The following is a 19,149-nucleotide window of genomic DNA, read 5'->3' on the forward strand; positions in this document are numbered from 1 at the left end:
TTTTTTTTTTTGTTTTTTTTTTGTTTTTTTTTTTTTGAGACGGAGTCTCGCTCTGTGGCCCAGGCTGGAGTGCAGTGGCCGGATCTCAGCTCACTGCAAGCTCCGCCTCCTGGGTTTACGCCATTCTCCTGCCTCAGCCTCCCGAGTAGCTGGGACTACAGGTGCCCGCCACCTCGCCCGGCTAGTTTTTTGTATTTTTTTTAGTAGAGACGGGGTTTCACCGTGTTAGCCAGGATGGTCTCGATCTCCTGACCTCGTGATCCGTCCGTCTCGGCCTCCCAAAGTGCTGGGATTACAGGCTTGAGCCACCGCGCCCGGCCGATATCCAATTCTTAAATGGCATTTTACACTTAGAGTGACTAGGCGATTACTTAGGACTTCCCTGATTCTCCCCCAGCCCCAGGGCTATGTGCTTACTCTTCCCTGGAGTTAGAACTACATTGATGAGAAATTTGGGCAGCACATACTTTGGTGGAGATACCATGTTTATTTCTTTTCTTTTTTCTTTTCTTTTTTCTTTTTTTTTTTTTTTTTGAGACAGTCTTGCTCTGTCTTCCAGGCTGGAGTGCAGTGGCGCAATCTCAGCTTACTGCAACCTCTGCCTCCCGGGTTCAAGCAATTCTCCTGCCTTGGCCTCCTGAGTAGCTGGGGCTACAGGTGTGTGCCTCTACACCCAGCTAATTTTTGTATTTTTAGTAGAGACAGGGTTTCACCTTGTCAGCCAGGCTGGTCTCCAACTCCTGACCTCAGGTGACCCACCCACTTCAGCCTCCCAAAGTGCTGAGATCACAGGCGTGAGCCGCCGAGCCTGTCCTTATGTTTATCTCTAACTGTGTCCAAGCTCGGCCTCATGTGTATTTCTAATAGCATCTAAGCTCCTCCAATTGTGGGACTATACCTTCCTTTATTTCATAGCCCAGGAAGCAGCACAGTGTATGGCACTGAGATAGGACTCTAATAAAAACTTACTGACTGGGACTAAATCAGATAGAATACAGAAATTTCAAAAATAATCTGTAAGGCAGAAACAATCTCTACAAACATAGAAAAGGTTGTATTCTCTGGCAAAAGGACTTTCCTGGTTCTTACATGGGGCAGTGGCTGCTTAGGCCTTAAGAGTTGGAGTTTGGGAGTCACTGGCATGGATGGGGAATGACAAGGAAGTTCTGGGGCTACTGTCTGTCAGAGCATCATTAGCAGATTTCTAGAAACTTAGGGCATGATGATTTCATGTGCATTCACAGACCCAAATATGATGGCCTAATGGCTATAGATGGAGACCTGCATTTACAACCAGTAGACAAATCTTGATATAGTCACATTGCATAGCAATGAGAGTGAACAAACAACAGTTAGAACAGCATAGATGAATCTCATGAATTTAAGGATCACTCTGTGTGATTCTGTTTCTATACAGTTCTGAAAAAGAAAAAAAAGAAGCAAAATGAATGCATGATGTTAGAAGTTACCCTGATTGCTATATTTGTTACCCTTGCCTGGGTAATTTGTTCAAGGCACAAGGGAACTTTGGGGACTGTGTCAATGCTGTGTTCTTTGATTGGGTGCTGTCTATGCAGAAATGTTTATGTTGTGAAAAGTTTATCAATTTGTACAGTTAGAATTTGTGCATTTTTCTGTATGTATGTTGTACATCAATAAATGTTGAAACACCTAACTTCAATAAAATGTGAGCATGAGCAAGAGAACACCTAAGATTGCTAGAATCTGCCCAGAAGTAGTAAGATAGAATCATAGGGAAAACTGACTTGAGAAGGGCAAGGATCTGAGAATAAATGGGCTGGGGTTATTTCAGCTCACTTATACCTATGACTCCTGAGTTTTATCCTTTTTCATCAAGCTCTAAGTATTCTGTATATCAGGCCAATAATAGGGGTTAGGTTCGAGACCAGACACATTCATGAGGAGGCTTTAAAAGTAATTTGGAATTTCCAATCTGAGAAAGCAGCACTGCAGACTTTTACTTTTTTTCTCCTTCCCCCCCTCCCCCAGCATATTCAGCAGGAAGGGCCACAGGTCTGGAGGTGGCTTTGGGACTCCTTCCTTTGCTCTACTCAGTTTTCAGGAATATCAGGAATGGCTGCTAACTGTTGTTGAGAAATCATTTTAAGGATTATACAAAATCTGGTAATAATTGAAAGGAATACAAAACTATACTAGGGCCTTATCCCAGGTTCTGCCCAAGTTGCTCTAGGTGGAAGATGAATGTGGATCCCTTTATTCCTTTTACTTTTAGCCAAATGAGTTAGAATCAAACCCTTTTCTTATATGTTAGGTGGCATTCAAGGAGGTGGAGTCTTTCCCATCCTTAACACGGGGTCAAAATAATGTAGAATTTGTGACACTGGTGTGGGGCCAGTTAGAAAAATTATTGTATTAGACGAAAACTATCCTACCTCATGTTGTAATTCTGTTTATGTTAAAAAGAAAGAGGCCGGCACAGTGGCTTAGGCCTGTCATCCGAGCACTTTTGGAGGCTGACGTGGGTAGATCACTTGAGGCCAGGAGTTCGAGACCAGCCTGGCCAACATAGCAAAATCTCATCGCTACTAAAAACACAAACAATTAGCTGGGCATGGTGGTGCATGCTTGTAATCCCAGCTACTCAGGAGGCTGAGGCATGAGAATCGCTTGAATCCGGGAGGCAGAGATTGTAGTGAGCCGAGATTGCACCACTGCACTCCAGCCTGGGTGACAGAGGGAGACTCTGTCTCAAAACCAACAAACAAAGCAAACAAACTACCCTTCCCATTCTGTGTGTGTGTATGCTTGCATGCAAGCTCACTGTGTGTTATGTGACCTGCCATGGAGATGCCAAAAGAAGTTGCGTTTAAGGGATAATGAATTTCATCTCAATTTTTTTTATTTTAAAAATTCTAATTGTGGTAAATACACATAATATAAAATGTATCATCTTAGCCATGTAAAATTTTTTTCATTTTTAATTTTTTAGAGATGAGGTCTTGTGATGTTACCCAGGCTGGTCCCGAATTCCTGGGCTCAAGTGATCCTCCTGCCTCAGCTTCCCAAAGTGCTGGGATTACAGGCATGAGCTGCAGAGCCCGGCCAGTCTTTACCACTTTTAAGTGTACAATTCAGTAGTGTTACATATATTCACACTGTTGTGCAACCAGTCTCCAGAACCTTCATCTTACCAAACTGCAACTCTATACCCATTAAACAACTTCCCACTTTCCACTCCTTCCACTCCTGGAAATCACCACTCTATTTTCTGTTTCAGAGTTTGACAACTCTAGGCACCTCATATTACTGGAACCATACAATAAAGCTTTGTTTTAACTTTTCACCCTGAGCCTGGCTTAGACCAAGACTATGGCTAAAATAATTTTACTGTATATAGCTTAAAGCTGAATAAGCCATCCTGTAAGTTATAGCAGAGGACAAAAGAGGTCAAGACTGTAGGTGAAAAGTAAATGTGATGATCAGGTGGCCCATAGTAACTGTGCCTTAGATGTGCTATTAACATCATCTGGAATCTTTGACCTACATTTGCAGTAGGAAAAGGAAGTCTAGGATAAGCAGAAACTTCAGCTGGAAAGCTTGATGGCCTCACCCAACATTCCATGCCCCTACCCCAAATGGAAGAGTTGGGCAGAGGCACTGGTCCCAGAGTGTGCAGAGTTAAGCACTTATTGACTGCGTAGGATACACTGGGTTCTTTTTCATATAAGTCATCTGATTTTAATCCTCATGTTAATATTATAAAGTTGGTTATAATTGTACCTGTTTTACAGACAGGAAACTGGAACTAATACGTTGACTTGTCTTCTTCAGAATCCCAAAGTTAATCAATGACAGAGATGGTATTTGACCTTGATTTCATTCTACCCTTCCTTACTGTCTGTTATGCAGTGGTAGCAGGGGTAATATATTCATGATCGTTATATTAGGGATGATCAAACTGAGTTAACTTATGCTAAGCAATTTTTTAAAAATTACACATTTACCAAGTGATAGAAATAGGAGTTGAAATCAGGACATTATTAAAAATAAGCTGCAAGCCCTTCCAAGATTTGGGACTATCTTTACACAAAGGTTTGCAGAATTCTAGAAGTTAAAAAAGACATTAGTATGTGGGAAGTCCGCATGTGCAGGAGTGATACTGGTGTGGTGACATACAGCAATGCCTTCTTCAGAGGAAATGAAGGTCATGGGGGTCATTTCATGGAAGCCCTTGAATGATCCACCTAAGAATTGGTTCTTAATTTGGTAGGCAAACAGGGTTTTGAAGAATCCTTGATTGAAGGTGATCAGAGCTTGTGCTTTTAGAAAAATCAATGCACACATTAGAAGGTGAAGCAACTGAATGTAAGCACTCTCTGAACACTAAAATTGGAATGCCTTTATTGCTTCTCTGTATTCCCTTGACCTTTTCCCAATATCAGCTGGGAAACCTTCTGTTATGTAACATTTAATACAAGACTGTTTTTCCCAAAGGCATTTGAATAGTAAGGCTGAGATCTCAAACTTTTCTATATAGACCAAAGAAGATATTTGAATACTAAGTCAGTCAGAACAGACTTTCAGTGATGAAGACTGAAATGGGAAATTCGACATGTTGTTTCATAGTTGACTTTTAAATGGATGAAATAACTGTGTTGCAATGATGCTTATAACACACACACTCACACATATACACACACACATACACATTCTCTCTCTTAGGATTCAGAACCACGGGCTATTTTCTTTTACTTCATATTCTTCTCAATAACACTAGAGGTCACTCAGACCCTGTCTTAATTCAGTTTTGCCCTGGTTCATCTTTAAGCTACATCTGAATTCCTGTTGTGGACTTGCGTTTCTCTTTATGAATTATACAGCTCGCCTCTCTTAACCTGCTAATGTTAGTTTGTAACATTCCCTATTACACTGATAGTTTAATTGACTAATTAACTTGTGCTAGTTTGCCAGATACTGGCACAAATGATATTTTTCTTCATCTCTTCAATGGTTGATGTCAGCAATAGAGAGGCAGGTTGATTGGATACAGAATGGTTCTAATTTCAGAAAAATCAACGTGATAACCTTTTTGTTCTGACTGCATTTCTTCAAACATTTTATGTCCAGTTATATAAAATCAGCTTTAAATTTTGTTTTCAGTCTATTTTTTTAACTTTTTTGGTTAGTCTTCTGTAGACATATACTGAAAATATTATTGTTTGTACTAATTATGTCATCCATATAGTTAACAATCTTTTATTAAATACATACTATATTCAAGAAGCTGAGCCAGGCACGGAGAAGACAGGGGTAAGTGATGTTAAAAATGACCCAATAGACTTTTATTCACATTCCCCTAAATTCTAAAATGTTGTGAGGTTGCAAATTGACTTACTTGAGTTCTGGAGGTATAAATGTAGTAAACTCTAGGGAAAAGAGGTGACCATCTTCTGTTTCTTGTAATTTTCTTTCTCTCTCCTTACTCCTTCCAGCAGGTACACTGGTGGGCACCTGTTCTTGGGTTTCTATGTAGCTAGCACCTAAAAGACATCTGTAATTGATTTTTCCAGCCACCTGAACCTGTTGTCACTGCTAAGGTATTGGCCATCAAAGGACTCCCTCAGGCAGAACATTTTCATACCACTTTGACAAAGTCCTTGATTGATAGAATTTTATTATGAACATGAGGCTGTTTTCTCAATGTGACCAAAAAAGGAGGCAATCTTACTTTTTCCTTTAGTTTCCTTTGTGAAAACTCCTTGGGAATGTGAAAATCACAACATGGTTGAGAGCAGCAGTTCTCAAATTTTAGTGTAGTTCAGAATCAACTGGAGGGCTTTAAAAGGCACACATTTCTGGGCTGTATCCTCAGAGTTTCTCGCTCGGTAGTTCTGGAACAAAGACTGAGAATATGTATTTCTAGTAATCTCCTGGGTAGTGCTGAAGCTGTTAGTCCTGGAACACTTGTTTATGAACCTCACTGGTCTAGAGGATAGAGCACCATGCTTGGAGTTGGGGAGACAGCTTCTACGTTTACTTTTGCCACAAACTAGTTAGGTAAAAATGAATAAGGGATCTATCCTTATGTGACATTAATATTTTGTTCAAGTTTGCTTATAACTCCATTATGGTCATTTCAAAAAATTGCAACCTAACATTTATGAGAATTGTTTTCTTTCTCGTTTCTCCTCCGTATTTTCTCCATTTCTTCTGGCTCTAACCTACTTTACTTGGAGTTCCCTGAAGATGCTATACTTTTCCGTGATTCCTTGCTACTGTTTATGCTGTGCCCTAGAACCCCCTCTTCCCTTTGATTAACTTATGAACTCCTATTCATCCTTCATGTACCAGTTTAACACCTCCAGCTCCCCTTAATAAAGGTCATTATTACTTTTAAAGTGTCATGTTACCTTGAACATAATATTTACATTAATATAGGGCTCATTTGTTTATTGGACAATTGCTTCCCTTAGAGGAGATAGTTTTATTCATCTTTTTATCTCTAGTACCTAGTGCATTGTAGTACAAAGCTGGCATTCAGTAAGTGTTTAGTGCATGATTAAATCTATGTATGTTTTTGCTTTCCTTTGTATATTGTGAATTCCTACATGTACATCTTCATCGTTTTTGCTTTCTTGAGAAAGTAATCTCTTTCTACATTATAGTCCAATTTTAATGAAGGCTAAATGTAATACAAAATGAAAGACTTAGAATGAGAAGACTTTATATGTCCTTTAGTTAAAGTGTCTCCAGAGTCTAAGTGCAATACTGACTTTGTATTTTGTATTGTGCAGTTATTGTAATTGAACCTGATTTTAATAATATGTAATGTTTAGAAGCTCTTTTTTGCCATGGACTGCATTAAACACATTTATATAATTTTTGCAATTTTTACAACCCAAAATGGGAGTTTCCGAGTTACTTGTGTTTTATAGAAGAAAATATTGAGGTTCAACAAGGCAAAGTCACATGTTTAGTGAGGAACCTGGGATTCACATTTATTAGACTATTAAAAATAATTTTGAGAGGAGAAACACATTTAACCAATGAATTTGAATTGCCAAGCACATGTCAACATTTAATGTAATATTCACAAAGACAGTGAAAGCAGGATGCAGTAAATATTTTGGTCCCATAAATGAGATGATGGAAGGTTGTCTAGGGGTGTCCTAAGATAGAGTGACTTTGTAAAGCTTTGATAATGTGTCACAACTTTGTGGCAGGGAAAGCAAACATACACATTTTTTGTCATTGGTTCTGGGGCAGAGCTCATGCTAAGCAGAAAAGCTGATATAATTCCTGTTCTGTTGTTCGACTGCCAAATGTTAGGCTAAAAAGAAGTAGTTACTGTTGAATGAATGAAGTCTTCCATGCTCCTAGGATTCTGGTTCTTCAGGGCTGAAAGTTAAGAAGAGTGGGTTTACCCATTGGCTGATGAAAGTACTTGCTTGCTTTGTCTCAGTGTTGGTTACAGCTCTGTGTGCAAACAGAACATCCAAACAGCAAGGAACTTTGTTCCTGCCTCATTATATAAGGAGGTTGCTTACACAGTCGGTTTGATTTGGTTACCAAATTTTAATCACTAAAATGTAGGCTGCGGTTGTTATTAGTGATACTATTGTCATTAACAATGTAAGGACTCTTTTTAACCTAGAAATGTATAATCATGATATTCTAGTCTGGATTCAACCACATGTCCCCCTACCACTTAAAGCTGACCCTGAGATGAGGACTTGATGCAGGGTGCTATGGGCGGAATGTGTGTTTAACCCCAACATTGATAAGTTGAAACCTTAATCCTCAGTGCGATGGCATTCTGAGGTGGGACTTTTATGAGGTAGTTAGGGTTAGATTAGGTAATGAGGGTGGGGTCCACTTGATGAGATTAATGACTTTATAAAAAAGAGAGCGAGACATGGCATCTCTCTCTCCCTCTGGCAAATGAGGATATGGCAAGAGGGCAGCTATCTGTAAGCCAGGAAGAGGGCCTCCAAGAAGATCCTAACCATGCTGGCACCCTAATCGTGAACTTCTGTCCTCTAGAACTGTGAGAAATAAATGTTGCTGCCTAAGTCACCAGTCTGTGGTATTCAGTTAGAACACCCCAAAGTGACTACGATTCAGGGAGTTTGTTTTGGAGGCAGTCACAGAAAGTGGAAGTGCAAGAATAAGGAAAGAGAGAGAGACAAGAAAGGAGGAAAAAATAAAAAACCCAACAACTATAAAGTATGTGTTAACGAGCTGGTTACTGCTTAAAATTGTCGCATGGGAGGACAAGGACGCTGGGTCATTTATCCATAGATTTTATCCCCAATTGTATGAGGATTACCTTGAGGGGCATAGACTCTCACATTTCTGGGTTGCACCTGCATGTGGCTAAGCTACTTCCCCCAGCTTTTAAGAAAGCGATACAGTGGGACACCATGGACACTGGCAAAGAGGCACAGAGCTGTCCACCGCGTCAGTACTGAAATTAGGTGTGCAGAAGGGAAATGGCACAATTCATCACAGATGTCTGCTACAGATAACAAGAATGCTTTCCTGGAAATAATGGCTGAAATGTGATGAAATAGATTGTTCATGCTCTACTAATTCTTTTATATATTTCTATATGCTTTTTTGTGTGTTTTGGGAGATTATAACCACTTCAAGTCAAATTTAGTTTATGGTTGGCAGTAGTGCCAACCTGTCATCATTAAAAACTTTGCAAAATGCCAGCTTCTGGACAACTTTGAAAGGACTCAAAAAAAGAAAACTAAAACTTTAGTTTTCAAGATCATTAATGAATGACCTTTTATTAGACAGCTAGGTCAGTGGATGAGAATAGATGATTATAAAGCTAGAAAATGACTTACATTTAATTAAATAGCATTCAGAATTTTTGATTTAAAAATCATTTCTAATTTGTCATTGCAGAGTTTTTTTTTTTTTTTTTTGAGATGGAGTTTCGCTCTTGTTGTCCTTGCTGGAGTGCAGTGGTGCAATCTTGGCCCACTGCCACCTCTGCCTCCCAGGTTCAAGTGATTCTCCTGCCTCAGCCTCCCAAATAGCTGGGGGTTAGAGGTGGCCACCACCATGCCTAGCTAATCTTTGCAGAAACTTTGAAAAGCATAAATTAAAATCTAAAGCAGGAAACTGTGTCAGTGATAACTTCCTACCCAGAAATAATCACGGTTACTATACTATACAATCCTTCCCAGTCAAAAAATTTTATTACAGATGTGAGTAGGTGATTTTTTAAATAATAAATGCCAGTTCCCTATTGAGTGGCAGGTAAGGAAACTAATATTTATTGAATGCTTTTTATTTGCTAGGCATCGAATTGAATGTTCTATACGCCTTCCCTAATCCATCAGCCTCTGTACTGTTTGTTTTTAGGAAGCTACATTTTCAGCCCCAGAGGCCAGTCTACGTGCATTGGGTACTGCCTCATGCCTGTCTCCAGTCATTGAAAGAGTGCTTTGTCTTCTACAGGCCCCAAGTAAGCAAGTCAGAAAGGTTAAGGGCAGCCTGGAAAATGCTGAGAAGTGTTTTTTCTAATGGAAATGAAAATGGAATAGAGAGAGGCAGGAGGAAAGAGGGAAATGCATTAGAGTAAAGCAATGAAAAAGAAATTTTCTTAAATTTGTTTTCCTCGCAGCACTGTTATATCTGTTTTTATGTCTGCTTGTTCAAATGACTAAGCAGATTTTCCCAATTAAACCATCATTTACAACCCCGCTCATCCCAAACGTGTAAATAAGCTTCCTTTGGGTTTGTCTGACAGGCATTTGCTTTGCTTCATCATTGGTGTTTTGACAGTATTACCAGAGATGGAAACAATTCTGCTATACGCCCAGCTTCTTTAAAATGCCTTTTTCCTTCATCTTTGATTCTTTGGTGTAAATAAATAAAACCTGCCCTACCGTATCCTGTTTCTCCTCTTTCTTTTCCTTTCCAATTCAAGAACTTAATTTGTAAATGGTTATTTTTAGCCCTGTTCTCAACTTGCTGAGGACAAGCCTATCCTCCATCCCTACCATGCTACTGATTGCAGATAATGCAGGCGGCTGCAGGGTGGCGGGCACGATTCGAAAATATTACCGATAAGATTGGTGGAGAAGTGGATTGCTGTTGATAGAGACCCCTCTGAGGCCCAGGAAGCCTCAAAGCTTGCTTTCTAGGGTTGAAGTTTGCATCTCCATGTGTAGGGGGAAAAAGAGCAGATACTATAAACTGTTCCTCCTAGCGTACTCTTGAGACTCAGGGGTGAGCTGAGCGGCCATGACTTAAGAAAATTCTTGACTCTAGGGTTAGAGAAAGGGCTATTTTTGCAACTATGTAGGAGAAAAGAGGAGGTGGACCAGATCCAGAGGTGGTTCAAGATGAAGCTTTCAGTTAAAGTATAAGCTGGCCAAGGTGGTAGGATTAGCCTAGGCAACATAGCAAGACCCTGTCTCTACAATAAAATAAATGTTAAAAAATTAAAGTGTAAACAGCAGTTCAAATCTGATAACCTGTAGGCCACAGGTGGCCCGTAGACATGTTTTGTTTGGTTGCACAGTGTTTTTCTTTAAACAAGTATTTTTGTTGTTGTTGTTAAATTATAAATTCAGTATTCAATTATGTATTTAACGTGAAATTGAATATTACATATTCATTAGATGATACACATTCAAATGTGTATGTACACACTTACCATATGCCAAGAACTACTTTAAACTCTTCATAACCATCAAATGATTTATATCTCATAGCAGCCTTGTGAGTTAGGTTCCAATATTGTTCTCACTTTACAGATGAGGAAATAGAGGCAAAGAGGGGTTAGTTGTGCAATGTCATGTATCTTGTACATGATACTAAAATAGTGACAGATTTTTACATGTGAAACAAAAAATATTTCTGACTTCCCTTGAATATTTGGAAGTTCTTGTGAATATTGGTCTCTCAATCCTCAGGGCAACAAGTACCCCTATTAGAAAGGACATGCATGCTCTAGTTTGTCAGATTTTACACATATTCCTATTTTCTGTGATCAGTTGACTTTCAACATTTCTATTTTTCCACACTCCTATAGGTATTTTAGAAAATAACATCTGGGACAGAGCCTAGTTTTCAAGTCAAGGAGATAAGGCTTAGCAAAGAAAGAGATTGGAAAATGGCCATGGGCGATGGAGGAAGTTCTGAGAAACTGCTTAGAGTACAGTGGTCTCCAGCATCCCACCTGGGAAGTAACCATAGTCACTTTTCTATTCAGCAATATGTAGTACATGACTGAAACTGAGCTAAATGCAGAGGACACACCTCTGGGTGAAAGTCGAATGGAACTTCAAGTCTCATGGAAGAAAGTGCTGGGTGACCTATGCCCACTGTGTATATTAAAAAGAGGAGGGAATGCTGGTCAGGCACGGTGGCTCACACCTGAAATCCCAGCATTTTGGTAAGCTCAGGCAGATAGGTCACTTGAGCCCAATAGCTCATGATCAGCCTGGGCAGCTCTCATCTCCAAAAAAAAAAGATTACAAAAGTTAGCCAGGCATGGTGGCGTGAGCCTGTGCTCCCAGCTACTTTGGAGGCTGAGGTGAGAGGATTGCTGGAGCCTGGGAAGTCTACACTGTTGTGAGCTGTGATCATGCCATTGCACTCCAACCTGGTTGACAGAGTGAAACCCTGTTTTAAGGAGGGGGACACTGAAAGTGGCCACTCTGAGATGGCGACTTTTATTCTAAGGGCAAGAGTAGAAGTTAGCCAGGTGGTGAAAGTTAGCCAGGTGGAGATATGTCACGACTTACAGCCGTGGAGAATATGCCCCGAAAACATAGCTTTCCTGGCAGAGCATCAAGAATACAGAGCAGCAGTTGCAAATGCTGCAGAGCGCGCAACAGGCAGAGGAAATGAACGAAGGATGTATGTTTGGCGAGAGGGACCTGGAACATGTTGGGGAGGAGACACTAGCTGCCTCTACTGGTTGAGGCATTGGTTTCTGAGTATAAATTTTCGTTTTTTAATGTGATGATTAAAAATGTTTGCCTCATAGTTTTGCTGTAAAACTTACTTTGGGCAATATAGATAAAGTGCTTAGCAGGGAACACGATGCGTCGTAGACACTTATCAGTATGGCTATTAAACTTAGCATAAAAACTTATACTAAATTTTTGTTTTATAGTTTTTGGTATTGATAATGATAATGATGAGAGTGATAGTATTTAAAACGTTATTAGAAATTCCACTTTGTGCCATGAGAACAGAAAATTTGAGTTTCCATAAACGCACCATACGAAGATCCCAGTAGCAGAGCCACGTATGAAATAATGTGCAATAAAGTGACCCTTAGGTGATGGGACGTTGGGAAGCAGCAGATAAAGTGAAAAAGCAAAACCAAACAACAGAAATCCACTAAAAAATGCTTTGATAAGATTTCTTTCTGCTGTGGAAATATATTTTACATATTTTCATATGAACTAAACCATCCGGGTTCCAGTTTCTCCATATCCGTGAGCTTTGTAATTGATTGGAGAAGTAAAGAGAGAGAATTCAGGTTTGAAAAGGTGATGGATAATTTCTTTCTCATATGCAAAGTAAAGCTAGACTCTGAAGTTCAAATCTTCAGTATAATCCTCTTTATAGCACTTATAATTCAGAAACAACTTCTTTCTTTGTGCGAATAGTCCAGCTCTGCATCAGTGTGCTTATCCTAAAGAAAAATCAAGTGAGAGCTTCCCGCTAGAAAAGCCCCACAATCCTGCCAGCAGTTGTCATCTGGATCTGTCATATTTTACCTCTATTAACATGTGATGTCAGTGATCCTCACAAAAGACGGAGAACAGATGTCCTTCTGGCTGTTGTGTATTCTCTCACCCTCAATTTCTATCAGTTTTTCCTTCTGGTAAGACATGAGAGGATGAGCTATAGGAAACAAACTGAGTCTTACACACCTAAAATTGGGTTCAGGTGCCTTTGTTGCTTGCCATATCAAATAGTTGAAAGCTACAGGCTCAGCTAGGATGGCATGTTCCAATGTGGGAACTTGAGAAATTTCTGGCTTTTTCCCTTCTCTTCTCAGCATTCGTTAGTCCCACTAATAACCGCTTCTGGAGACTCATTTAGGAAGCACAGCATCTTCTCTCCTGGACCAAGAGGTGACACCTTAAGCTCAGGGGTGTGCGAGAGACCAGCCTGGCCATCAATTGATCCAATCCCTGGTGCCACAGCATTTTCCTTAGGAATGGACACATGCCCCTGTTAATCCAATCAGAGCTAATACTTTGATTTTTACTGGGGAGATTGGAAGGAACTTGTTGGCAGTCCTTTGTCCTGCTCTTATAGTTTAAAGATGAAAGGCTGGAGCTTCCAGAGACCACATGGAGAGCTCCTGTTTGAGTATGAAATGTACACAGATGAAAGTGGAGCCAGGGCATGGGGAAATAAAAGAGAGGGAGATACAGATAGAGATCGATAGACAGATGGACAGATAGAGAGGGATATGCTTAAAACCAACTCTCCTATTAGTCTTTTTCCATTCTATGTTTGAACAATTCCCCTGTTCTACTTTTGTCACTTTGAGTTGAATCTTCATTAATTTGCAATTTGAAGAGTTATGACTAGTAAATGTGTGCTCACAGCCATCCAGGTCCCAAGCCAAGCCTCGCCTTGCCTCTGAAGTCAGTTTGCTAATTCAGAAGGAGGGAATACAAAGTGAGGAGGAGAGCCATGAAGCCAGGTGACCCAGAGATAGAGTTGCAAACATTCAAGTAGAGGGGCTGTGCTAACTTGGAGTTGGATCTGAGCCATCGGGTGTGACAAATGGTATGAAGTGTGAATTTAAAGAGATGGAGTAAAAGGTTGCCACTCTTGACAAGGACACTTTGTGGCTGGAAAGCCCCCATATGACAGCTGAAGTCACACTTCCTGAGGGCATGTGAAAGATGATCAACTTCCAGTTCTGCTATCAAGCTGTGTATCCTAGTCTTCATTTCCCGTGTTCTTTGTATGTTAACAATACAAGCATTGTATTTTAAAATACCAATATTTATTGGTATTTTATAAATATTGGTATACCAATATTTATGGCTGGGAAATACAAGCACATGAATCTCTTTGGCTTGGGGTAGAAGAAGCAGGATCACTGGCAGCAGATAAACTTAGGCACTTATACATTACTGTTCCTCAGGAGTGCTGTGATTTTAGGTGCTTTCAGGTACAGCCCTATGAAACTCCCATTTACGGTGATGTTGCAAGATGCAGTAGCATTTTGTATAATTTTAAGGGGCTTGGAGGAAGCTCACTTCTACACCCCATCATGTATTTTGAGACAAGTCTCATGCCACCTCTTGCTTTCCCTTCTCAGGCTAAATAATGTTACTGTCAATAATCATCATGATTTTTATTTCACCAAATTTCTTTTGCTAAACATTCCTTTAATAACTATTTGTTGGTTTCTCAAAAGCAATGTTCCATATTAAACAGAAAATTCAAGTGTGACAATTCCTCTGTAACAAAGAAGCTGAATTTCTGTAATAAGTGGGAAACATTTCATTCCAGTCTTCTCAGGTACCAGAATCACGGACTTCAGTAGAAAGGGAATAGAGAGGGAGGCGGGAGGCTAATGTGTTCGTGGCCTAGCATGGTGCTGTAATTCGTGACCCTTGTGGTTTCCAACAGATCATTGCAGAGTAATGCTTGAAGCATGTGTCTTTGGACTTCTGCTGCTTTAAAAGGCCCGGTGGCTTTCCAACCAAATCCTTAGACTCAATCTATTGGCTATTTCACCAAATTTCTTGAATGCAGTAACTAAAGGTGCACCCCCAGATTCTAGCACAGTTCCTGGCAAAAAATTAGTAATAGGTGCTTCATACATTTTTGGGATTGGGATGTAGTTTTGGTCACTCTGATTCTCCTTCTGCAGGGTGCTGCTTTTTATTCCAAACTCCACTCAATTCTTCCTCGTCTCTCTGCACTTCTACAAATAGAGACTGAGTTCTGGTTTCCTATGAAAAGAGGAACTCAGTCATGGTGGCCAGAGCCAATTGATTCCTAATTAAACGAAGCATAGAATTGAGCTGGGATGCATTTGTTCTGATTCAAAAGCCACCTTTCCTTCCCGCCTGATGATTGTGTCTCTTTCAGTGTCAGCACAATGTGGGCAGGGAGGAACACTCTGCTCTGCTCCACTCCACACAGAGATAAAGAGAGATATAAGCACAGAATGCTTTGTGATGAAGCGGAAGCCACTTGTTAAAGCAAGGGGAGACTCGACAATAATAGGAGACTGTCCAAATGGAAAGGATGGGATCACAGGCAGTCATTCTTTCAGTAGCAGAAACTTTTCACTCACCAAGACGCAGGAAAGAAGCCAGCAGAGGTGATTAAGCCAGCGATTGGGATGAAGAGCAGTCAGAGATAGTCAGTGTGCAGAAACGACTCAGCAGGCTCGCCGAGCCGGAGCTCAACCTGTGGCTCTGTGAACCAACCCAGACACTTCATCACCGGGAATCTGCCAAGAACCAGGGCTTTAATTTATTTGTGGCAGTGGACACTGATCACGGGATATCCCGCTTAGACCCACTCATTCATGCCCTCCACAAGTATGTATGGAGCTCCCTCTACATGCCAGACTGCTTGTTAGATAGTAAGGATTCATAGGGAATTAAGTCTCTTTCACTAAAGGAGCTCCTATTTTAATGGGGGAAATGATAAATAACACCATAGTATGCCTTCCACAACCATTAGCTATTATTTTCATGTACTGGGGACCTAGGCAAGATTTCATTAGTGATTATTTCATGTGATATCAGGAAGTAAATTCTATTTTTCTCTGCTTTACTGATGCGAAGAAGCATGATCAGCATTACCTAAAAATCAGTTGCAAAGCTAGGGTTTGGACCCATGTAATTAAGAAGCAAGCACAAAGTACTGTAAGAACACAGGAGTGAATGTCTCACCTTTTTAGGGTGGGGGCCATTCAGAGAAGTGTTACCAAATTAGGTACCCTTTGATTTAGGTCTTAAGGCATCGTTAAGAGTTCACCTGGCAGACAAAGGTTAACAGGAGGACATTTCAGTATTTGTAATATGTGAGTTTAACTGACCATAAGAGGCATTTCTGGTTTCATTTGTGAAGCCCAGTGAAGTGAAAACCATCATTGAAAAGTCTGTTTTGATAACCTGATTTATATTTAGTTTTATGGCTTTAAGCAATATAATTTTGGCTTCATTGTGATGTCATTTTACTGACTTTCATAGCAAGAAGTGAAGGGTTCAGAGAAGGTTAGAAGGGTCGGTGGGTTTGTAAAGGGATGTGGGATAAACTCCCAGAATCAGTCATGGAATTTAGAGCAAGGATAGCAAAGCCTTCATGGAAGTTGAGCCCACAGTGATCTCAAGCAGGATTAGAGTGTGAACACCTGGCTTTATCATCCACCTGATGTAGGGTACATGAGTTTATCCATATGACCTAAAGGAGTTGGGTTTCAGAAGACAGAAATGATGTAAGATCATTTAATTTGCCTTGTTGTTGATCGTTTAAATGGTCTCCTGAGCTCCATTTCTGCCCTTCTCAAATCAATACTTCCACCAGGAACAAAATTAAAATTATAAAAAACAATTTTTTTCAAATTACCCCTTTGCTTAAAAATCCTGTCGTATTCAGAATAAAATTCCCAACCATGACAGTATATAAAGCTTCTGTTTGACTCTTCAGTTGTAGCTGTTTTGTAACCTAGAGCCTCCCCTCTTCTCCATCCCCAATGCTAGGCTCCAGAGTCTCTTCACATTTTGGGATATTACTGCTCTGCCATGCTCACACATACCTCTTTCATCTAGCTGACTCCTCTTTCCCTAGGGATCTCATATTAAACATGCCCTTTTTAGGAAGGCCTCTCTGATCCCTTAAAAGACTGGGCAAAGGTTGCCTTGTCTCTATTTTCGTTTTTTTTTTTTTTTTTCCTTTTTGAGACGGACTCTCACTCTGTCACGCCCGCTGGAGTGCAGTGCTGCAATCTTGGCTCACGGCAACCTCTGTCTCCCAGGTTCCAGCAATTCCTGTTTCAACCTCCTGAGTAGCTAGGATTACAGGTGTGCACCACCGCCCCTGGCTATTTTTGTATTTTTAGTAGAGATGGGATATCACTGTGTTGGCTGGGCTGGTCTCAAAGTCCTGACCTCAAGTGATCTGCTTGCCTCAGCGTCCCAAAGTGCTGGGATTACAGGAGTTCCTTCCCTGTTTTCCATAGACCTGTTTTAACACTTATGCACTCTTGGAAGTGACTGTGTTTGTCTCCTCTGCGGGCTGTGAGCACCAGAGCATTTTTGATCATTTTGAACAGGAGGTGCTCAATAAACATTCTATGATTAAGTGAATGGACAAATGGTAAGATGAGAACAACTTCATTTGAAATTCTATGGAAAAATTTATCCAGATTTCTAGAATACAATTTTGGTTGTGTGCGTTAAATATGTTTGGTTTGAGTTGTGTCAGGGTATAGCTCCTTGCTTTTCAATCATCCTCCCCAATAGAATCACTGAGTAAAGAGGATGTTTACAAATAAAAATGATAATTTTTAAAAATATAAAAGAGCCCCTTTTAATTTTTTTTTATTTTGAAATAACTTCAAAATGACAGAAAAGTTGGAAGAATAGTACAAACAATTCCAGATATTGCTCACCCAGGCATTCCAAATGTTAACATTTTGTCACATTTGCTTTCTTTTTCTATATATACATGATTTTTCTTAGAAAACATTTGAAAATAATTCTAGCTACTTAAACAATATACAAGGAAAAAACCAAGCCAACCCCATTACAAAGTGGGCAAAGGGCATGAACAGACACTTCTCAAAAGACATACTTGCAGCCGACAATCATGGAAAAAAGCCCAACATCGCTAATTATTAGAGACATGCAAATCAAAACCAAAAATGAGATACCATCTCACACCAGTCAGAATGACTATTATCAAAAAGTCAAAAAATAAAAGATGCTGGTGAGGTTGTGGAGAAAAAGGAATGCCTTTACACTGTTCATGAGAGTGTAAATTAGTTCAGCTATTGAGGAATCACCACACTACCTTCCACAAAGACCTAGACAAAAATACCATTTGACCCAGCAATCTCATTACTGAGTATATACCTAAAAGAATATAAACCATTCTATTATAAAGACACATGTGTATGTTCATTGCTGCTCTATTCACAATAGCAAAGACATGGAATCAACTTAAATGCCCAACGTTGATAGACTGGATAAAGAAAACACGGTACATATACACCATGCAGTACTATGGAGCCATAAAAAAGAACAGAGTATGTTCTTTGTAGGGACATGGATGGCGATGGAGGTCATTCTTAGCAAACTAATGCAGGAACAGAAAACCAAATATTCTCACAAGTGGGAGTTAAATGATGAGAACACATGGACACATAAAGGGGAACAACACACACTGGCCTACTGGAGGGCACAGAATAGGAAGAAGGGGGAGGATCAGGAAAAATGACTAATGGATACTAGGTTCAATACCTGGGTGATGAAATAATCTATACAAGAAATCCCCATGACACATGTTTATGTAACAAATCTGCACATCCTGCACATGTACTCCTGAACTTAAATGTTAAAAAATTTCCAGCTATGATGTCTCCTTAACCTCAAATACTTTGGTATGTGTCTTGGAAAATAAAGACATTCTCTTCTGTAAATACAGCCCAATGATCAAAATCAGGAGATTAATATTGACACAATGCTGTTATCTATCTGTAGACCTTATTTCAAGTCAAAGTTACTTTATAAGAAGCATTCGGTATTTACAGAAGCATTTGGTCCTGTCTTCATGCTTAGCTAATTGATACATCTTTGAATTGGAAGCTTGCCAGGATGGGAGCAAGAGGTAAGAGAGGAGGGACTGAGATTTTCCTGTTAGGACACAGAGGACTGAGACAGGATGTAGCCAGGACCCTTTGTGAAAATAGTTTGAAAAAGATGGAGATGGAGAGAAAGGAGGAGGAAAAAGGGAGGGGGGGAATGAGAATGAAATCTGAGTGAGACTTCGGATGTCCGTGTGAGGACAGGCACTTAGAGCTACTCTGCTCTGTTGAGCTTCCAAAGTCCCTGGTCCCTTTTCCCTGGATTGTGAGAAAGCTATGCTGCATGCCTGATTGGGCTCTTTTTGGTGAATAAACCAGTGTGTTTTCCACAG

The sequence above is a fragment of the Theropithecus gelada genome, chromosome 20 (assembly GCF_003255815.1).
Source record: "Theropithecus gelada isolate Dixy chromosome 20, Tgel_1.0, whole genome shotgun sequence".
Classification (NCBI taxonomy): Eukaryota; Metazoa; Chordata; class Mammalia; order Primates; family Cercopithecidae; genus Theropithecus; species Theropithecus gelada.